The sequence below is a fragment of the Bos indicus x Bos taurus genome, chromosome 20 (genome assembly GCF_003369695.1).
Source record: "Bos indicus x Bos taurus breed Angus x Brahman F1 hybrid chromosome 20, Bos_hybrid_MaternalHap_v2.0, whole genome shotgun sequence".
Taxonomy (NCBI): Eukaryota; Metazoa; Chordata; class Mammalia; order Artiodactyla; family Bovidae; genus Bos; species Bos indicus x Bos taurus.
The window spans coordinates 50146855-50171380 of NC_040095.1; the positions used below are offsets into that span (position 1 = coordinate 50146855).

The 24526-nt window shown below is 34.5% G+C and overlaps 1 protein-coding gene across 3 annotated transcripts in view; it reads left to right on the top strand.

Annotated features, from left to right (window-relative positions):
• Positions 1-24526, top strand: part of CDH12 (cadherin 12) — a 1186459-nt gene that overhangs the window by 26109 nt on the left and 1135824 nt on the right. The gene's annotated exons all lie outside the window — the stretch shown is intronic.

Here is a 24526-nt window from a genome sequence, read left to right on the forward strand (position 1 = left end):
TGATTAATACCTCCTCTATTTGTCAGCACCTTCCATAAAAACATCTTCCACATGGTCATGAAAATCTGTAACCTGGGAGTCTCCTTGACCCTTTCTTCTCCTCCAGTTTCCCACCTACTCAATCTCCAAAACTAGATGAGTTAAATTATAAATTTCTGCTAAAGATATTTATGTTTACTATTGCTTTCATTTGGGCTATAGTTATTTTTCTTGCAAGATTGTTAATTTTCTTTTCTTTTCATAACTCATCTTTGGAGATAGCTAATGCAGTCTATTCAGGAAGAACTGTCATACTGCTTTTGCTTGAACCCCTAAGTTTATCTTTGATCAGCTATAAAGTTTGAGGACCTAAACATGGTCCCTATCATGTTCTATCCCCCACTTATCCATATTAATTTGAAACACACATATACACATATGCACACATGTATATTCCTTTGCCTCTCTATTTCGTATCTCATGACAACTCCCATTTCTCCTTCACTCTAAGATATGTAAGTTAATCATTTTCTTAAAAGCCTCCCTTAAGTTTCCCCACCTTCAAAAAGAGGGATTCCTCCCCTTTTTCTTTAATAGAAATCTATTGTAACTCTCTCCTTTCCCTTATAACATACTATTTGAGTTATTGATTTGTCTTTCTAGCTCTTAATTTAGATTATAAGAACTTGAAGGAAATGGTTATAAGCACTTGAAGTATCCTTTGAATCACAGAATATAGCATGTAATAGGCATTCAATTATGCCTGCACTGAACTAAAATATGCTACACATACTGTATAAAATAATTGATATAAGCAAAATTATGTTGCTGTGATTAATGAAATGGTACTAATGTTGATATTATTTTGGCATTTAATGTGTTTATTTTGATTATTAATATTTAATGTTAAGTGTAGATATTATGTAATGGTGATTCAGTAAAACAAAGTACAGATAAATTTTAGAAAGGAAAGGAGAATATATAAGAATTTTAAAAATTATCTAATAGAATCCATTTAAACTAAATTAACATAAACAACTAGATTTATATCAAATTTAAGTATGCTTCACATTAAATTCAATTTCAAGGAAAATTTGTAAAATCACTTACAATCTCTCTTTTGATTGTGTAAAATAATTAAATGAAATATGATAAGAGGTATATATAAGCATAGAATAAAGTTTACAAGAAGGAAGAAAATTAGCTATTATTTTCACATGGAGGAGAAAATTAAAAGCAGAAATTTCCTCTTTATAATTGGATATTTTTTCAGTTATAATATAGAATTAGGAGAAATAATCACCACATTTGAAAACATACAAATACATGAAGTCAAAGTTTTGATTAGGATTGATTCCTGTCATAAGAGAATATTCATGTGCTAGGCTTTTTTAGATCATAGAAAAAGTAAGAGAATTCCAGAAAAATATCTACTTCTGCTTCATTGACTATGCTAAAGCCTTTGACAACAAACTGTGAGACATTTTTAAAGAAATGGGAATACCAGACCACCTTACCTGCCTCCTGAGAAACCTGTCTGCAGGTCAAGAAGGAACAGTTAGAATTGAACATGGAACAATGGGCTTGTTCCAAATTGGGAAAGGAGTATATCAAGGTTGTATATTGTCACCTTGCTTATTTAATTTATATGCAGAGTACATCATGAGAAATACTGGGCTGGATGAATCAAGATTAATTAATTAATTAATTAATTCAAAGATGAATCTTGGAATCAAGATTACTGGGAGAAACATCAATAACCTCAAATCCGCAGATGTAACCACTCTTATGGCAGAAAGCAAAGAAGAACTAAAGAGCCTCTTGATGAAAGTGAAAGAGGAGAGTGAAAAAGTTGGCTTAAAACTCAACATTCAAAAAACTAAGGTCATGGAATCTGGTCCTGTCACTTCATGGCAAATAGATGGGGAAACAGTGGAAACACTGACAGACTATTTTTCTAGGCTGCAAAATCACTGCAGATGGTGACCACAGTCATGAAATTAAAAGACACTTGCTCCTTGGGAAAAAAGCTATGACAAACCTAGATACCATATTAAAAAGCAGAGACATTAGTTTACCACAAAGGTCCATGTAGTCAAAGTTATGCTTTTCTCCAGTAGTTATGTGGGGATGTGAGAGTTGGACCATAAAGAAAGTTGAGCACTGAAGAGTTGATGTTTTTGTTTTTGTTTTGTTTTTTTTAGTTTTAATTTTATTTTATTTTTAAACTTTACAATATTATATTAGTTTTGCCAAATATCAAAATGAATCCATCACAGGTATACATGTGTTCCCCATCCTGAACCCTCCTTCCTCCTCCCTCCCCATACCATCCCTCTGGGTCGTCCCAGTGCACCAGCCCCAAGCATCCAGTATCGTGCAGTGAACCTGGACTGACGACTCATTTCATACATGATATTATACATGTTTCAATGCCATTCTCCCAAATCTTCCCACCCTCTCCCTCTCCGACAGAGTCCATAAGACTGATGTATAGAGTTGATGTTTTTGAACTGTGGTGTTGGAAAAGATTCTTGAGAGTCCCTTGGACAGCAAGGAGATCAAACTGGTCAATCCTAATGGAAATCAGTCTTGAATATTCATTTTGAGGACTGACGCTAAAGCTGAAGCTCCAATATTGAGGCCACCTGATGTGCAGAACTGACTCACTGGAAAAGATCCTGATGCTGGGAAAGATTGAAGGTGGGAGGAGAAGGGGACAACAGAGGATGAGATAGTTGGATGACATCACCAAATCTATGGACATGAATTTGAGCAAGCTCTGGGAGTTGGTGATGGACAGGGAGGCCTGCTGCAGTCCATGGAGATGCAAAAAGTTGGACACAATTAAGCAACTGAACTGAACGGTGGCTATGAGAAGTTATTATATATAACTGTATATTTCATATACATATCCTATATAAATAGCTAGTTTTAGAAATGTTTTAATTACATAAATATTAATAATGCTATTTTCACATATCTACTTGATAGAAGGGTTTCCCTGGTGGCTTAGCAATAAAGAATCTGTCTGCAAAGCAGGAGACATGGGTTTGATCCCTGGAGAAGGAAATAGCAACCCACTACAGTATTCTTGCCTGGGAATTACCATGGACAGAGGAACCTAGTGGGTTACAGTGTGTGGGGTTGCAAAGAGTTGGACAACACTGAGCTACTGCACAACAATATCAACTAGTGGTTCAGATGGTAAAGAGTCTGCCTGCATTGCAGGAGACCCAGGTTCTATCCCTGGGTGGGAAAGTTGCCCTGGAGAGGGGAATGGCAACCCATTCCAGTATTCTTGCCTGGAAAATCCCATGTATGGAGGAACCTGGCAGACTGTAGTCCATGGGGTCACAAAGAAATACAGAAAGAAAAACACCAATACAGTATACTAATGCATATATATGGAATTTAGAAAGATGGTAACAATAACCCTGTATATGAGACAGCAAAATAGACACTGATGTATAGAACAGTCTTTTGGACTCTGTGGGAGAGGGAGTGGGAGAGGGTGGGATGATTTGGGAGAATGGCATTGAAACATGTATAATATCATATATGAAACAAGTCGCCAGCCCAGGTTCGATGCACGATACTGGATGCTTGGGGCTGGTGCACTGGGATGACCCAGAGGGATGGTACGGGGAGGGAGGACGGAGGAGGGTTCAGGATGGGGAACACATGTATACCTGTGGCGGATTCATTTTGATATATGGCAAAACCAATACAATATTGTAAACTTAAAAAATAAAATTAAATTAAAAAAAAGAAATACAGTAAAGTTTTTTATAGAATTTGATGCAATATTTGAAAAAGGTTAAAATTTATTTTTTAGATTCATATGACAATAACATGTGTTTTATCTTCCTTACCATGCAATAATAGATAAAATAGTCTATGCTTATAAAGTCTTCTGTGATATTAAATGAGAAGGAAATTAGTTTCATTTGCAAAACAAGGTCTTGATTTAATATTAAATATATAGTCAACCTTTTTTGGTTATGTCATTACCATAGTATATATTATAATAATTGACAAGTATGCCAATGTAAATACAAAAAAAAAGCCCTCTAATGTTATAGAATCCTTGATTTTTCTGATTCACCTGTATTAGTCATCTGTCATAATATTACTGTATTAGACCATGCATAACAAATATTTATTCTCATGCTCATGTGTCTGTTTGCTGTTGACCAAGGGTGGCTTTGTCTGAGTAACTCTGCTTCAGGGTCCAGTTAGCTAGGGTTTAGGTCTCTGTAAATATAAATGCATTCATTCTGAAGATTTATAGTTGATCCGAACACTTGTAAGATATTGTGAACTATGTGAGATAGTTTTTATAACTTGTCAGACACTTCTAGGTTTACCTAACCCTGAAAATATTAGCTAAGATCACAGATATTAATAGTTAACTAACTCCCCCCAAAGTCTTCCAGCTAATCAAAAATAGAAACAGAATTTAAATCTACTTATGTCTGAATAAAACATCTGTGCTTTTCCTCATTATAGTGTGCATCCTTTTCCAATAACTCATCTATTATTAGAATTCCAATTACAGCAAATGCATTATGAAATTGACCAAGCTTCCTTCGATTCCTTCAATAGTAAGAACCAAATTCTTCTTAAGACTGCCACTTTGACCTTCAAAAAAATTGAAAATGATCTTCATCTGGCTTATGTACATGGAAAAACCTTTAATTTTCTAGGACAGAATGCAGTGAGTATCATGACTTTCATCCACTCAAGATATTTTAATGCAAATAATGTGCCCTTAGATCATATTTATCTGATAATTATAAATATTTATTTCTTTGCCTACTGCTCTTACTAGTTTCTAAAATCCTTAGGTCTCTCTCACCACACAATGTAATTATTGTACTTAGTCATTAAGATTAGCTATTCAGTTTATTTCCAATTATTGACTGTCTCTTGTTACTTCATGTTAACCGTGATAATGTATATAGCCTTTAACTGGACTTCCCTGGTAGCTCAGCTGGTAAAGACTCTGCCTTCAATGCAGGAGATGCTGGTTCGATTCCTGAGTAGGGAAGATCCGCTGGAGAAGGAATAGGCTACCCACTTCAGTATTCTTGGGCTTCCCTGGTGGCTCAGATGATAAAGAATCTGCCTGCAATGCAGAGACCTGGGTCTGACCGCTGGGTTGGGAAAATCCCCTGAAGAAGGTAACAGCTACCTACTCCAGTTTCTGGCCTGGAGAATTCCGTGGACTGTATAGTCCATGGGGTTGCAAAGAGTTTGACACAACTGAGCGACTTTCACTTCACTTCACTTCAGCTTTTTACTTTGGTATATATTCTGTTCTAGAAAGATTCCTTACCATCTAAGCAACAAGGGAAGCCCCTGCCCCATAAGGCTTATAATATTTTTAGGGTATAAGTCTATACTTATTGATGCCTACTGTCAATGCATTTGTTTTGTGTTTTCTAATCTAATTATTTGCACTTTTCACATGCTACAATTCCTTTTTTGTATCTGACCTCCACATATAATCCCGGTGTGGCTGCCTCCCTCAGAATTTAGGTTTATGAAGTTTACTGAATGTGGAATTTCATAACTCAAATCCATATAAGTTTACATTTAAAACAGTTTTAATTAAATATTGAGTATATTCAAATGAATACTTATAAACTATATGTTAAACGTAGTAAATAAGGAGTCAAGGAATACCAGTGTAAAAAATAAAAGTATTGAGACTTCCCTGGTGGTTCAGTGGTTAAGAAAGACTGCACTTCCACTGCAGGAGGCATGGGTTCAATGCTGGTTGTTGAAATAAGATCCCCCATTCTGTGTGGTGTGGCCAAAACATTTGAAAAATAAACCTGATGTTTAAAAGAAGCATAAAATTAGTATCACAAAATTTAAATAATTCTGGACACCGTCGGCAGTTTTCTTTCCTTGTTCTCATTTTAAAGGCAATTAGGACCCAGAATGGAGAAGGCAATGGCACCCCACTCCAGTACTCTTGCCTGGAAAATCCCATGGATGGAGGAGCCTGGAAGGCTGCAGTCCATGGGGTTGCTAAGAGTGTGGCATGACAGAGCGACTTCACTTTCACTTTTCACTTTCATGCATTGGAGAAAGAAATGGCAACCCACTCCAGTGTTCTTGCCTGGAGAATCCCAGGGACGGGGGAGCCTGGTGGGCTGCCGTCTATGGGGTCGCATAGAGTCGGACACGACTGAAGCGACTTAGCAGCAGCAGCAACAGAACCCAGAACTATGAGTTTGTCATTTGCTTGATTTCTTTGTAGACTTATCAAACATCTATTACCTTAAGTAGTATATTATTTTAGTTTTAAAGTATTTTTAAACTTACATTAGTGATTGATGCTGTGTGTACTCTATTGAAGAGTGTAGGTGCAGCTCAGAAAATCTGTGAAGCACATGAATTCTTCAGGAAGACAGCCTAGGTTTAATTTCTGTTTCCATTCTCTTTATCACATTACTTAAGGTTTCTGTCTCTCAATATCTTTATTTGAAAATATGGGGAAATAATGAATCACCTTGTAATGTTGAGAGAAATGAATAAGTTATAATATTTAGCAGGTGTAGAATAATGGCAGCACACAGAATCAATATTTTATCTATGTAAGAGTTCTGCAGTAGTTTAACTGTATTCCCTATACTGTACAACACATCCCTGTGACTTATTTATGGTATAACTGGGAGTTTGTACCTTCTAATATCCTTCCTCTATTTCACTCACTTCTCGCTATCCTTACCTCTAGCACCCTTTAGTTTGTTCTCTGTATCTGAGTCTGTTTCTATTTTGTTGGAAATGGCAAGATATTATTCTTTTACATGGCTGAGTATTATTCCATTGTATATATTTATCACAACTCTTTATCCTTTTGTTTGTTGATGAGCATTTACATTGCTTTCTTGTCTTGAGTATTGTAAATAATGCTTCATGAACATGGTGGTACATACATCATTTCAAATTTGTATATTTTTTCAGATAAATACCCTGGAGTGCAATTACTGGATTGTATGGTAATTCTATAAGACCCACCATAATATTTTCCATAGTGACTGTACCAATTTACATTCCCATAACAGTACACAAGGGTCCCCTTTTCACCACATCTTCACCAACACTTATTATTGTGCTTTTCTTCTTCTTTTTTTTTTTTTTAAATAATAACCACTGTGATAGGTGTGAGGTGATACCTAATTTTAGTTTTGGTTTGTATTTCCCTAATGATTAGTAATGTTAAGCATCTTTTGATTAATCTTTTGGCTATCTTCATGTCTTCTTTGGAAAAATGTCTATTTAGATTTTCTGCTCTTTTTGTAATTCAATTATTTGAGTTTTTTTTTTTTTTTTTTTAATATTGAGTTGTGTGAGTTCTTTGTATATTTGGGATATTAACCCCTTAGCAGACTTATCATTTGCAAATATTTTATCCAAATTAGTAGTTTCTCTTTTAGTTTTATTGAATGTTTCCTATGCTATGTCAAAGCTTTTTAATTTGATTGAGTCTCATTTTTGTTGCCCTTGCCTAAGGAGACATATCCAAATAAACATTGCTAAGACCAATGTCAAAGAGCATGCTGTGTACTTTCTTCTAAGAATTTTATGGTATCAGTATTTTCGTTTATGTTTTTTAATAAATTTTGAGTTTATTCTTATATATGGAATAAGAAAGTAGTCCAGTTCCATTTTTTTGCATGTAACTGTTCACTTTTCCAACACCATCTAACAGATTGTTGGCCTCATTGTATATTCTTGCCTCCTTTTCATAAATTAATTGACCATGTGTATGTGAATTTATTTCTGATCTCTCTGCTTTGTTTTGTTGTTTTTTTTGTGTCTGTTTTTGTGCCAGTATCATACTATTTTGCCTATTATAACTTTACCCTGCTTAGATAAATGAGCTTCATATGTCCAGCTTTGTTCTTCTTTCTTAAGATCGCTTTCACTATTTAGGGTCTTTTGTGGTTCCCTACAAATTTTAGGATTATTTGTTCCAGTTCCGTGAAAAGTTGAGGGAATATTTTGGTAGGAATTACACTGGTTCTCGAGATTGCTTTGGGAAGTAAGGACATCTTAACAGTATTATTTCTTCCAATCCATGAGCATGAGTTATCTTTTTTATTTATGTCTTCTTCAGTTTTTGCATCAGTATCTTAATAGAGCTTATATTCCCTTGATTAAATTTATTTCTAGGAATTTAATTCTTTTTGTTGTATTTTTAAATATAATTATTTGCATAATTTCTTTGTCGGATAGTTTGTTATTAGTGTATATATTATGATGAGTTGGCAGTTTTGTCTTAATGCATTGAGGATAATACTCTGGTATCTTCTAGTTTGCATTTGTGCTATAATTTGCAAGCTCTAATTACAAGCTCTTTGAAAGGGATTACTTTTTCCTCTAGGAGTTATCATAATTGTCTCTATTTTGTGTTTTCTGAATTTACATCATTATATCAATTTATTTGCATTGATTGTTATTCATTTCACTTGGTATTTATTTCACTTTGGGATATTTGGATTGGTATTTTTATTATTTCTGAAGTAATTAAGTTGCTATTGCTATTGCTATTGCTAAGTCACTTTCAGTCATGTCCGACTCTGTGTGACCCCATAGACGGCAGCCCACCAGGCTCCCCCGTCCCTGGGATTCTCCAGGCAAGAACACTGGAGTGGGTTGCCATTTCCTTCTCCAATGCATGAAGGTGAAAAGTGAAAGTGAAGTCGCTCAGTCGTGTCCGACCCTCAGCAACCCCATGGACTGCAGCCTTCCAGACTCCTCCATCCATGGGATTTTCCAGGCAAGAGTACTGGAGTGGGGTGCCATTGCCTTCTCCGAAGTAATTAAGTTGCCACCTTTCAAATGTTACTTATATCTATGCTTTATTTCCAGTATTTTTGGAACTTCAGGTTATTCACTTTAAAAACATTTTCCCATTTTTAATTCTGTGGCTTTACTGTGTAGCATTGCATATAATTTATTTTACTATATTTTGTTTATTAAAATTTTACTTGTGTCTGGACTGCTATTAAATAAAACCACTTGCTGTTAAGTTACTTAATATCTGAATGTCTTATTTATCCTTTGATTTCCTGTATGTTTTTTCTTTTGCTATTCTTTTCTTTTTCCCTTTTTAAATTTCCAAAACATCGAACATGTATTTTGTACTGTGTTTGATATTTCTGCATCTTTCATGTCTCCAATTCACTTGTTTATTCTGGCTCATACTCATAGTAGTTTGTTTCCTTGTAGGGTGTGTGTTTATGTGTGTATGTGATATTTTATCTGTGATATTATATATCTTACTATGTTAAATGGAGGCATTTTCTGAATCCTGCATTGGGTCACCTTTGATCCAGAGGGAATTTGCATGAATTTCAGGTGCCTAATGGAACTCTCAGCCAGGTGGATTTTAAAACATTTTCTCTATTTGTAGATTTTTTGAACCAGCCAGTTTATTATGGGCACAAAAATATATAAAGAGTGCCTTTGGATGAATATATATGACAGGAAAGTGAAGAAGAAGATGCGAATGAATGGAGGGCAGGATGGAGGTTTCAAGGAAGCTTTGAAATATTCACATTGTGCATAACACACAGTATGAAGCAAATAGAACTATTTGTTAGGAAACTATGATAGAACAAGGTCTTGAAGTAAAATAGAGCTAGACAGGACTGTGAGAGAATGAGAGGGAGGTGCCAGATCTTGACTTTGCAGTGGGTTTGAATGGCTGCCTTTACATCTTATTCTTAAAACCTCCCTAGGACAGAATGTCAAATCTAATTGAAAGTATAACTTTAAATGGCACAACCTGCTATTTGCCAAAGGTCTTTGATTCTGGTCTACTTTCTTGATATTCAAAAGGCATTGTTGAATATATACTATGCTTTGCTGCAGTATGATTTTTATTTTCTATTTTTAAGCACAACCCACATACCACACAATTCTTCTATCTTTCAGTCTTCAATACCTTTAACTTTCCATGGTCCACAAATTCTATTTCAGGGCTTACTTGAAACACAACTAGCAGCATGCCTGAAATGAATTGGAGATTAACAGTTCTAAAATTTAAGGGTACCAAATATGTGCTTTATGATTTCTTTTATACATGAGTTAAGATATAAGATATAAAGCAATATAGTCTTACATATTTTAGGGTACATGGCTAATAAACTATACTTATAAGGAAATCATTAAGCACAATATATGGTAGTATCTCCTCAGGTGATTGTTAAGTTTATTAAGATGACACAACTGAAACATATAGATAAAATATTACACAAGGACTTACGCTTAATATTATTAAAATTAAAATAAATTTTTACTACTTAACAGAATTCAGGAACATACAATATTTTCTGAAACAATGCCTAAATAGTACTCTTAGTATGAGTTTGGTTGCTTTAAGAGTATTTGGAACACTCAGATTAATTTAACACTTAGCATTTTTGGCTTTCTGATAAATTTTTCAAGAACAAATATATAGGCATTTCTCTAAAATGCTTAAACCTTTAATATTAAGGGTCACTACCTAGGGCTAGTTTATTTGCATGCATTTGTTTAAATTAAAATACATAATTTATTAAAATTTATATTTGTTTAAAATAGGGTTGTGATTTTTGTATTCAAGTTATTGGTGTTATATAGTGTGGTGTATTATTTTTACAATTACAAAATATCATAACTATGTTAAAGAAAAAAGATGCTTACTATTTAAAAATAAAGTTTTTTTTTTTTCAGATTATTAACAGGCGTCACAGAATTCACAAACATATTTGGTGAAATTTTGACCAACTCATATCTTTTATTTTTGTTTTATTATTTTTACTCCCTTGGTGGATATTAGCCCAGTCTTAAAAGTTTTGTACAAATGAACAGGTTCAACAAACTTTAATGATTTATATGAAATTTATGCTTTTATCTATGTCCTATAACACAGTAATCATTAACATTAAGGTAACACTTAATAAACTATATATCATGTAGTCCTACCAACACTGTAAGTAGGTCCAGAATTAAGATTCCAAATATGTGTGTGAATAAATTAACTGGACATATTTAAAGAAAAAAGAAAAATTTGCTCTAAATTCCAAAATATTTGTTTTCTAATGTGTTATTTTGCAATTTTACATATGAACTTTTTGATAATTGTTTTATAACTACTGATACTTCCTTCATGATATAATGCCTTGGAATTCTTAAAGAAATCAAGCACTTTAATTGTCGAGGCCCCTGTATATTAGTCAAATAATTGGCTTAAATAGAACTAAGATTTGATGTTGAAATTATGACACACAGTACTTATCCTCTTCCCAGTGAAGGACATTGAATGTCAGGATTGAGTTTGGATTTTTGACTAGAGTGTAAGATGGACTAGCTAAATACTCAAATCAGTATACCTCATTATAGAAATTAAATGATACATGTAAAACTGTAATCAAAATGTCAACTCACAAATACTTGCAATCTATATTTTAATAATTACAATGTTTTAATCAGTTTTTCATGTAATTGAAATATAATATTTGTGAGTCAAATGCTTGAAATATTTATTTTGAGAATATTGGTGAAATGAATGAAGGAAACATTTGGTCTATCATACTTATATCATTTTATGTTCAAAGGTTGTATATAGATAGCAAAAAAGAATGCTTATTATGTCTAATAATAGCAGGTGTCTTTCTCTTTAACTAGCAGGTTTCTAAAGTGAGTAAAATAAATTTGGAATCCTGAGAAGAAATGCTATAACCAGTTGGAGAATTCTCTTTGTGTAGAGCCCATCCTGGGGAGAGGCTATTAGGAACTAAGGGAAGATCAATTTTGATGTGAGTTAGATAAGTTTAGTTTGAAAAGAGAACTGTCCTTCTGTGTTGGAATATTGAGCAGGAAGAAGAAAATAAATTATTAAACTCTTTTATGAAAAGACTCTCCTCAGAGGAATCCTTAATCATATCTCTTTCTTTCCTATTTATGTTGCAAATGCTTGGAGATATGCCCAAACTTTATACTAGCTTGCAGTTCTAAAAGAAAGATCCCCACCCAGATATCAGTGGATTGACAAAGTGGGCGTTGACCTTTCATTGACTCTAAATGTGGACTGGGGTGGGGCCAGGTGAGTCCCTTTAGGGGCTCAGGCTGAAGAAGGCTCTGCAATTACTATTTGAGCTAAAATTGTGTCAGTGTTTTGTCTCGGGCTACATCTAGTCAATGCTTAAAATGTATGAAAAATTAGTATATTAATTTAACAATTTTGCATGGAAGCAAGTAAATGGTTTTACTCAATAGTACCTAGATTGACTTAATTGTCCAAAAAAAGTAGATGCTTTGCTCTGTGGTTCACATCAAAAGTGACAGATTGATCTATCTTTGACTGTGAGTTAAAATATTCCTGTTTGTCTGTTCAGCCTCATTGGTTAGGTGCTGCTGCTAAGTCGCTTCAGTCATGTCCAACTCTGTGTGACCCCAGAGATGGAAGCCCACCAGGCTCCCCTGTCCCTGGGATTCTCCAGGCAAGAACACTGGAGTGGGTTGCCATTTCCTTCTCCAATGCAGGAAAGTGAAAAGTGAAAGTGAAGTCGCTCAGTCGTGTCCGAGTCTTAGTGACCCCATGGACTGCAGCCTACCAGGCTCCTCTGTCCATGGGATTTTCCAGGCAAGAGTACTGGAGTGGGATGCCATTGCCTTCTCTATTGGTTAGGTGAGCTCTCAGCAATTAGGAACCCAAGCTCTTGGAAAGATATCAAAAAGGAATTCTGCCATCTAGGAAGAGGTAAACCTCTAAGCTGTATGGATAAGACTTTGGTTTGAATCCTATCAGGATGACTTCCCCAGGAGAGCTAGGGTACTTCCCTATACCCTGATTTCTTCTTCTATGAAATGGAGATAATAACAGAGCCACTCGTCACAGGGCAGAGAAATTCAATTTCAGTCATGTTTCTCAAATCTAATCAAATTTTGAAATAAGAAACTAGCTCTCAAGTAAAGTTAGCAAAGAGGAAAATGAAGCTTACTTGCAGAAGCATGATGTTGAAGAAGATTTTATTCCATATGAAAGACTTTTGGTAAAATCATATTAAAACCATTGAATTCATAATAATGGCATTATAATTCTCCTTCCTATTGTAACCTCTGGCCAAATAGGGCTTTTTTTTTTTTTTTTTTTTTTAAGTGCTTTACCTTCTTTCACAATCTGCATTGCATTTTTCCCCTCAGATCTGGAACATAGTTTGTACTCAGATGCTCAGTAGTGTTTGACTTTTTGCAACCCCATGGACTGTTGCCCGCTAGGGTCTTCTGTCCTTAGGATTACCCTAGCAGAATATTGGAGTAGGTTGCATTTCCTTTTCTAGGGGTCTTCCCATCCAGTGATTGAACCCATGATTTTTATGTCTCCTGTATTGGCAGGCAGGTAACTTACCACTAGTGCCATGTGGGAAGCCCTGGGACGTAATTTGATTCCCCTAACACTATACTCAGCTAAACGTCTTGCTCTTTTGATGGTCTGGGTTACTTAGGATTTCCTTTCAGAGATTCTCTCTCTGTAGGATGTTACCATGTTTTCTGTTCTTATGGATCTTCCATTTTTCAATCTTATAACCTTCATCATTCTTAATTGTAATTACTTCTTAAAATTTAAACTCCTGTCTCTATTATAATTTACATAAGGGGAAAGACTCCTATTGTAAATTTCATTGCATGTCTAGTTTCCATGATGAAACCTCTTACATAATTGATGTTCAGATATGGAAGAAGGCAAAAGGAAGAATAGTCTATTTTACTTCTACATTATTAACTTCTCTCAAATTTCACTGTTGATTAAGAGGTTGCCTTTTCTGCAATCAGCTTCACTCATAGTTATGTATTGTTCCCTCCTGGCTGGAGCAGAAGTTGAATGAGATCATTACCAGCTTATTTCAGGATCTAATGCCAATCCTTCTCTACTTGGCTTTCATTTTCTCCTCCCTAAGCAAAAGCCAGAATCTCTCCTCTAGGCCAGAAACACTAGGTGTGCTGTTAATATTTTCTGGCATGTTTGACACTTCTAATATTGTATTTCCATAGCCCTTTTTTTCTCTCCAAAATGATCTGCAAAAAATTCATGTATAATTTGTAGGAGTTTTTAGTATTATTTCTGTTTAGACAAAATGCCTTTAATATCAATACCACTTTTTTATACATAAGATTTGTCCATATATTTCATTGTTCTACTAATCATTGTGAGCAGTATGTTTTTAAATAAAATATAACAAATTAAGCACTATGTCTTTGTAGTTATACCATGTGGAAACAATCTGAGGAGAGCCTTTGGCTTTAAAACAGAGCAATAACCAGGAAATACCAGAAATTTGCTGAAAAAATTATGCTTAACTATGAACAAGATTAAATGAATTTTAGATATTTTTTATTTGTTACAAGTTGTACTACATCTTAAATTATTCTTTGAGAATAGCTTGATTTTATATCTATTTAGATAATGAATTATTTGCTATTAAGGCATCAATTAATAAATTTGCAGTGGTGTTTATGAATTGTCCTACAAATATCAAAACAGATATACTGATAATCCTATGAGTTTTTCTGTAATATTCTTATCTATAATACTAAGTGATTGAAATAGCAACATTGAGTTCTTAATAACTATTTGTCTGCTTAATATGTGGTTTTCATAAAAATGTCAATATAGATTTAAATTCTCTTGCTGAGGCAGGCAAGGCATTTTAATATGTAACTAAAACATAAGCTTATTCTTGGCATTCCAACTCGACTGGTGGGTGATCTCTGGGTAGATCCCCATCTGGTACTCTCTGTGGGCCAATCATTTATAATATTTAATGTACTTAGATTATATAAGGAAATGTAATGTTTTCATTCCCAGACTTACTTTATTTTTAATGGACAAATCAACAAACACTCAAACATCACTTAATACATCTACAAACAGTTTAATATGGAAAACTGAGCTTTCATCAAACATATATAAAATGTTGGAAAATGGGATTCTGATGTTATATTTACTGTCTACTGTTCTTTCACAGTAATACTGCACATTTAGAGGCTTAGATCAGCACACACTTGTTATCTCAGAATTTCTGTGGGTCAGGAGCTAGGACAACACTTAGCAAAGTCCTCATGTCTGAGGTCTAATTAAACTTCAATACAGGTATTGGTGGGAGTTGAGTCTCATCTGAGGCTCAGCTTGGAAAGGATCTAATTCTAAGGTCACATAGTTGTTGTTCAGTTGCTCAGTCATGTGTCCAACTCTTTGTGACCCCATGGACTGCAGCATACTAGGCTTCCCTGTCCTTCGTTGTCTCCTGGAGTTTACTCAGACTCATGTCTATTGAGTCAATGATGCCATCAAACTATCTCACCCTCTGTCACCTGCTTCTCCTTCTGCCCTCAATTTTTCTCAACATGGTTGTTAGTCGCATTCAATTTTTTTGAGGGATCTTTGAGGTCAGTAGTCAGTTTCTTGCAATAGACCAATTAACCAGAGTCTGCTCACAGACCCTTGCCATGTGGGTCATCCCAACCTGGCTTTTGTTTCATAAAGGCCTGCAAAAGAGAACAGATCTCCTTAGACAGATGGGTTACACTCTTATATAATGTTACACAGAAATGGCATCCTTTGTTGTATTCTGTTGATTAAAAGGAAGTCGAGGTCCTGGTTTTCTTCAGAGAGGGAATCAACCAATGGTGTGAAAACCAGGATGCAGAGCTCATGGGGACCAACTTGGTGTTTTTCCACCACAGAGATAAAGAGGAGCATTTTCATGGTGGTAAACATAGGAAGAAAGAACAGCCCTTTATAGTCTAGGTTCTAAAATGTGTAGTGTGTTTCAAGATAAAATGTTTATTATTAAAATTCAATTATCTTGCAATTTTTGCACTTCACCATCTGACCATAATTAAAAATTGGAATCTGTCTCTGCTACAAAATCTAATCTTCACGGTTTTTCAGTCTCTTCAATCACACATTCATTGACTGTCAACTGTCGTCTTAGCACGATTTCATTCAACTCCATTGTGTTATAAATTGTTTTTAACTTACTGCTATGTTCTTTTTGACAACTAAATTCTATTATTTGACTGTAAATTTTATTCTAGTGTTTTTCTCCTTGAATCCCTCTGAATCTGTTTTGTTAAGACTTCTAGCTCTTTAAATCCTCTTAACTGTGTTTTTTACCCCATTGCCAAACATGAGGTTTTAGTTGGGTTACAGAAGCTCACTGTGGACCTCACTACTTTCCTTACCAAATCAGACACTGTCACCCACTGACTAGGCAAGCTTCAGGGTATACAATTTGTGTAGGTACATAGGACTTTGCTTCAGTAAGGAATGTACACTTAATTTAAGGGTCTGTTGTCTCATTTCATAATTCTTAATAATCTTGTCTTTGAATTTGATTTTTATAAGCGGTATCCAATGGCACAACGAAGCGTGTGCATTTGCAGAGGAAATGAATTTGGTATTAGTACACACACATGTAGAGTTAAAGTCAATGACCAAGGGTTATGCTCTCCTCTTCACAAAAATCAAGTTTCCATATAATCCCTATACTACTTTATAACAGCACCAAACAATGTGCAGTTTACAGACTATCTCATATTTTCATGCTTTCATAAATGTATGTACCCCATTCCATAGAAAAGTAAATCCTTTCTTATCCTGGTTGAAAGCTGAGTTGGCCTTCCTTAAAAATCCTGTCCAACAAAAATGGTGGGTTGGGATGGATACTTTCTGTTTGCCTCTTTAAAGCCACTTTCAACTTTTCTGTATCCCATCTTTCTACTCTAATAGAATGACCTCCGTGGATCACTGATGCTATCTTCTCTGGTATCTTATCTTTTCAGTGAGTTTGACCAGAGAAAACCCTGACAATATATCAGGAGTTTCCTTCCCTACTAGTACTTGTGTAGAAGTCACTGGTCTAATCCAAGTGGCCATAATTCATAATTCTTCTCTTCTAGGGTTTAGCTTTCCTTTCTTCTCATTGTCTTTCGTCTGTGACAGTCTTGCCCCAGGATCCTATCCTACCCAGTGTGATAGCTCAGTACCCACACCTTGGTAAAATAGTTCCCTTTAAACATTCTTCTAGCAATTTATGAAAAGAAACACACAGTAAAAGCATTGCCTCATTTATTTTTCTAAAGACAATGTCTGACATCCTCTGTCCCTATTAGTAAGAGTAATTACTTCCATCTTTGTTTCAATGGAGTTTTTCACACATGTTTTTCACATCAGTTCAGTTCAGTTCAGATCAGTTGCTCAGTTGTATCTGACTCTTTGCAATCCCATGAATCACAGCACACCAGGCCTCCCTGTCCATCACCAACTCCCGGAGTTCACTCAAACTCACGTCCATCAAGTCGGTGATGCCATCCAGCCATCTCATCCTCTGTCGTCTCCTTCTCCTGCCCCCAATCCCTCCCAGCATCAGAGTCTTTTCCAATGAGTGAGTTCTTCACATGAGGTGGCCAAAGTACTACAGTTTCAGCTTTAGCATCATTCCTTCCAAAAAACACCCAGGGCTGATCTCCTTTAGAATGGACTGGTCTGATCTCCTTGCAGTCTAAGGGACTTTCAAGAGTCTTCAACACCACAGTTCAAAAGCATCAATTCTTTGGCAATCAGCTTTCTTCACAGTCCAACTCTCACATCCATACAGGACTACTGGAAAAACCGTGCCTTGACTAGATGGACCTTTGTTGGCAAAGTAATGTCTCTGCTTTTGAATATGCTATCTAGATTGGTCATAACTTTTCTTCTAAGGAGCAAGCATCTTTTAAATTCATGGCTGCAGTCACCATCTGCAGTGATTTTGGAGCCCCCCAAAATAAAATCTGGCACTGTTTCCACTGTTTCCCCATAGCATTGAGCAAATAATTGTAGTACCCCAAGTAACAATAATTGTGTGGATTTAACCTCCCAGATAAAGATGAAACTCCTCCATTGATTCTGCTCCCAGTACCCATATAGGATGCTTATGGCCCATGACGTAGTCTTATGGGGTTGACTATTGACTAAGAACAGTGAATGGCAGATTGACTGCTACGAATTCTCAAGAGCATTTTCCTCTGCTCTTCCATCCTATCTAAATAATCTTTTTCTTTCTCCTAGTTTTCTTACATTTTCATCCTCCAAGTAAAACCATCACTTCTGTTTCTAATTTTTCTCATCTTCTCTTTCCCCTTCTCTAGGTTCTAGAAGGTAAAATGCTGCTGTATAAGAATGACCCCATCTTTCAGTTATGTTGACGGGATCTTTGAATTTTTTTTTTCTGCTTTAGTGTTTACTGTGAGAATAAAAATATCTCTTGGAACATAACAGTTTAAAAAAAGAAGATGGGAGAAATATACAATATACACATTAATAACCTCCAGTGCAACCTTGACACATTGCTATATTTTATCTTTACCTTCATGGAAGTTGCTCAGTTGTGTCCAACTTTTTGTGACTCCATGGAATAGTCCATGGAATTCTCCAGGCCAGAAAATTGGAGTGGGTAGCTATTCCCTTCTCCAGGGGATCTTCCCAACCCAGGGATCAGACCAAGGTCTCCTGTGGATTCTTTACCAGCTGAGCCACCAGGGAAGCCCATCTTTACCTTAGCTGTGAAATTGTCTGATATCTAGGGCTGTGTCTTATTTATCTGTGAATACTCAGAAATTAGCATAATTCAGTGTGTTGACCCTTGGGTGTGCTTAATACATCTTTGCTGAGTAAAAGATATTAAAAATATTTTTAGAGGTATTTCTCATCACAAAAATCCAGATCTTGTCCTAAAAGCTGTTGTTTCTCTTTGGGTTTCAACATTTTATTTGTCTATTGCTGTTACTGAATACGTGAAAGCTTATGACTGGGGAAATACAAAATTCACTTGATCCATCCTGGCTATGTTCAACTAAAGATAAAGGAGTATAATATATATGTGTGTGTGTGTGTGTGTGTGTGTGTGTGTGTGTGTGCGCACGCATGTGTATTAGCGTTAATTCATTTTTTTCAAAGCAAATGAGTTTTATAATGTCAGGACAACATATCATAGTTATGAAGATTAAGATAAAAGAATTATTCTTCACGTTCTTGAATTGCCATATTTACTTTGATAAACATTTCAGAGAATGTTTTAGCATCTTACTGTTTTAACTAGTAGATATTGAATTGGTACTTCTACAGAAATATTTTATGTCACTGATCTGTTAAATGACACTAAGTAATTAAAGTCTGAAACCATGTTTCTTGGCTGTTAAAAACCATGTTATATTTCTCAAATGTCAGAACTACTCCTCCTCAAAGGACAAGATTTACCTTCTGGAGTCTGTAAGAAAGTTCTTCCTTGTAACATTTTCTTTTGATCAAACTAGAGCCATAGATTCTAAATTTTGGTCTGCTGAATGAATCATTTTTTTCAGTTTCTTTTTAATATTAGTTATTTTTATCTATGCCCAGTTTGCCTATATCCAACTCTGCTTAATGTTTTATTTAGGATGAGCACAAAATTCATGAATATGCATATTTCTAAAATATATATACACATTCATTTAAAATTATTTTATTCAAGTGATGTGCATCTTATTTATATATATATATATATCTTTCTAGAATATGTTCTTTATAAAATTCCCTTATTTTACATTTTTACATTGGATTGCATGGTTAGACTTGACAGAGAATAAGCACAGAATTATTGCATATTCAGAAGTCAAGATATATTTGTGTCTGGGTTCATATAACTGACTCCTGTCATAGAAAAAGATAAATGTATAACAATTCCCTAAATATATTTGAAAGTCTGCATTTCAAATAAAAATTACTTCAATCTCAAAAATCAAATGATGTAACTGTAGAGTCCTCAGAATTTTTGTTTGTTTCTTTGCCATCAGATAGATTTGAAAAAATTGTCCTACAATAAAGGTCCTTTTTGACTTATTTCACAGTACAACTACTTCAAAAGAATTTGTAAAACTAATATATTCTGTATTTACCTCAGTCAGAAGTTAAATATTTGGTGAAGATTACTTTATTATGTTTAAATTGTAAGGTACTCTCTTTACTGCTATTTCCATTACATGTAATAATAAAATACATGTATATTAACACAAGCTTCTTACTTTAAAAGTAAGTTCATTAAAACCTCATTTCAATCTGTTTTTAATGTTCAACAAACTGAGCTGTTTAAAAGCTCTAAAAAAAGACTATGAGGGTATCATTCACTTTTCTTATTCAAGTGTGATTTGAATCCATTATAGGATGTAATAAGGTGGTTTGTATAGCAGACAGTTTAATCTCTAAAGTATCATTTACCTCTGCTTTAAATGACTTCATTGTGTTTACCAGACTATTCAGTATTGAACAGGGAAACAAACACGTGGAATAGTTAGCATGACTGTAATTAATTCTCGTAACATTCAAGTGAGTTCTTCATGTGGATAATGTGGATACTCCAAACAATTATATGCAGTCTTTTCTCTAATTCAGTTATTTGAAATTGTGTTGTGTAGCCACACTGAAATAGGACTGTTTTCATTTCTTATGGTTTAAATATTTTTATCCAGAAAGAAAGTTTCTGTTTCTTATTTTGGAGGTATATTTAACTGTGTGTGAGGTACGGGTTAATAGTCTAAAAATACATAAACATTCATGTGTGCAGGTATGCACACAGAGGAATGTCTGAAATTTCAGAGAATAAAGAATATAAAGGCCACCACATCATCCAGATGTAACCACTCTTAAATTCTGATACAACGCCTCTCTGTTGTTTGTCCTATGTGTAAGTCACTCAAGGCTACCTCAATGTTTTACATGCCTTAAATGAATTTTGGAATCAATATAATTGCCAAAAAAGCTACCATAATATATAGTACATATGTAATGATCACAAATTAATCATATTAAAAAAAAACACATTACAGATAGAAAATCAACAATATCTTTTAAACTGTCATGTTGTCTTTCAGTTGCATTCTAGCTTCTCTCCTTTGGATGCAGTTGTTATTCTGATTTTTAAATGATCTCCTTTGGTGTTTATTTCATTCTTAAATTATATTGCAAACTTTGAATACATTTTCGTGTAACTGGAAACATTCTGCAAATAATCTGATTGGGAGGTCAACCACATTGACACACAAAACTATAGCACATTCAATTTCATGCTGTGTAGTGCATTATTATACAAATGTTACCTCATTTATCTGATATTCTGTCAATTTGTATTTGAAATATTTGCTTCTGTTAACATAATGCTATAAAACAGTGTACAAATGCAAAGATTTTCTAGGGGTGGAAATTGTTACATCAAGGATTTGCAGATTTTAGAATGTGTCAGGTATTGTTGTTATATTGCCCGGTTATTAATAACATTTTACATCCTCACCAGCAGTGTACGTCTTTCCTGCTGCTTCATATTCTTGCCCACTCTTTATAGCTTTAACTGCTTCTAGGTATGCTTTTGATATGTTTTATATGTGTGTGTGTGTGTGTATGTATATGTATATATATATATATCAGATCAGATCAGTCGCTCAGTCGTGTCTGACTCTTCGCGACTGAAACCACACTTACTTTGCCACAAGTTAAATTTCAGTGGCTCATACAATAGTATATATGCAATTTCACAAGAATTTATGCCAGTCCAGGTTCAATGCACACGATACTGGATGCTTGGGGCTAGTGCACTGGGACGACCCAGAGGGATGGTATGGGGAGGGAGGAGGGAGGAGGGTTCAGGATGGGGAGCACATGTATACCTGTGATGGATTCATTTTGATATTTGGCAAAACTAATACAATTATGTAAAGTTTAAAAATAAAATAAAATTAAAAAAAAAGAATTTAGTATTTAATCTTATATCTGGGACAGTTGTTTCCATGTGTCAACTTGGTTATGCCCTAATACACAGTTATTTAATCAATCATTAACCTAGTTGTTTCTGTGTAGGTATTTTGTGAATGCAGTTAACATCTGTTATCAGTTGATTTTAAGTTAAGGAGAGTACCCTTAGTAATGTGTGTCGTCCTCATCTAATCATTTGAAGGTATTAACAGCAAAGACAAGTTTCACAGAGAAGAAATCCTATCTCATGACTAATATCAAATCTAGTCTAAGGCTCCAGTTTTCCAGACTGAGCTACAAATTGGGTTTCTCTCTTCCTTTCTCTCTTTTTGGCTCCAGTTCTCTCTGTCTTCTCTCACACACACACATTTAATTTTCTTCTATCTAACAACAAAAAATAGGTTTGGGGAACAAACTTTGGAGCATTATTAACATATTCATAGAGAAATATATTGCACAGGGGAAAATGTGTCCAAATTCGAATGTGAAATTTATAATATTTCTAAGTCTTTGATCAGAGTTGTTTTGTTTCCTATTTAATGACATGTGAATATCAGGAACAAAAATCTTTCTGAAGTAGAATGGATTTAAATAAAGTTGTTTAAACCTCAAAATATAGCATTATACCTTTTTACTTTTCTATACTTGAATAAGTTTATTCATTGTGTTGAAAATGTGAGCAGTTGTCTCATTTTTATTTAAATAAAATTTTAAACAGTAGCTAATTACTTTTTATTTAAAAACATAAGGGCTAATATTAACTTGAATAACTCTCAAAAAGTCATAGGACTTACATCTTCTCAGTAGCATGTCATCAAATATATAATCTGCTGTTGTGTAGCTGTCCCACAGAAATTTTATAGACTTCTAGCCCACATATGATTTGGATGTAAAGAACAGTGATACCACACACACACATCACAAAGGGGTTGGAGGTGTGTCTCTCACATTAAAAGAGTTTCTAGGGAAAGCAGGAAGGTTTCCCAAGCACATCTATTCTGGCTTGAGAGAGCAGAGAAATGAGGAAGGCATGGTTGTTTTATGGTGGGTGAAGAGTGTGGCCAGAGTGTGGTTTACCTTGTGTGGTTTAAACTTCCTGCTGATGCTAGTAAAGGGAACATTTGGGCTTTCTTATCAGATTTTCCAGATGTGAAGAAGCAGGAGAAGAAGGGGAGATGCTTAAAAGTTCTGAACAATCAAACATTTAAAAAAAAAAATCACAGTTAATGATGTTGTACTTGTAAATGTACCCAGTATAATGTAAAATATTAATAGGATAAATTGGGTGTGGGGCATATGGGAACTCTCTGTGTTATCTTTATTAGGAATCTGTAAATCTAAAAGTGTTCTAAAAAAGTTTATTGTAAAAGGTGGGTAATAAATTATTTGAATGAAAAACAAAAAAAAGTTAAGAAGAAGAGTCATATTCTTTATTACACATATGTTATAGGGAGTAAGTTTAGGGTGAATCCACTGAAATGTATTTCAGAAGGATTTTCACAATCAATAATTGTTGTCGTCTTAGCTACTCTAGTGTGCTTACAGTAGTAAAAAAGAGAAGAAAATCCTTGCTTATCAAGTTTTTAGAAATTTTACTGAACTTGTGATACATTTTTTTATATAATTAGAAAGCCATTCACATTTTCAATCATGGTTTAAAAGGAGCAAAAATTTACAAATTGATTCTTTAGATAAAATCGTAACTTCTGTTACTGGAAATGTGGTAGATAAAATAACTTGAAATGATGCCTGATAGAAATGTCTATAAATGCAGTCATTTAACACAAAAAAATATTTTGAATGCAGAGGAACTTGAGAGAGAAAAAACTTCCCCATTGGTAAAAAGCCATTTAGTGTGATAAGTGGAAAAGTTGATGATGAACTTTTCTATAGTAGGGAGTTGGGGGAAAATGCTGATCTTTGAAGCCTAGAAGCTTTAGATTTAATGTCCACTATAAGGCCAGGACTATAGACTTTTTTTTTTTTTTCAATTAAATTTATTTCATCCAAAGAAAGGAACAGCATTGTGTTTCACGCATTAATTTATGTTTTTTTTAAACGAAATCTTTTGTTTTTAAATGAAAGCTACTGTACTGCATCCAAAAATATGAAGCCAGTAAAACGCTATTAAAATATCTTAAATGGAGAATGCGTTTGATTTAAGAGGGAAAAAATAAGACAACTGCAGATGTTGTTTCTTTTTCTTGTGTTAAAGAAATCTTCTAATAAGGGCTATTAACTTTGAAATCTCTATTGTCTTTCCAAAGGCTAAGAAAAACATTTTTTTGACTGGTACTGTGTCAGTTTCCTTCACATGTTTCCATTTAATTCTTTTTTTTTTATTTAACTTTACAATATTGTATTGGTTTTGCCATATATCAAAATGAATCTGCCACAGGTATACATGTGTTCCCCATCCTGAACCCTCCTCCCTCCCCATACCATCCCTCTGGGTCGTCCCAGTGCACCAGCCCCAAGCATCCAGGACTGTAGACTTTTGATAAGTTTCCATTTCAAGTCATTCATAAATCTGTAGCCATGAAGCATTTGGAAAATTAAATGAAAACATAGACTAAATATAAAATTTAAAAAAGTACCTTAAAGTAAAATTTCATGATATAAAAATCTGCTCTTCATTGACTGTACTTCAAGGGAAAAAAAAGTCGAAGTGTTCAGACTATCTCATGTGTTTGAAATGATAATTTACACTATTTA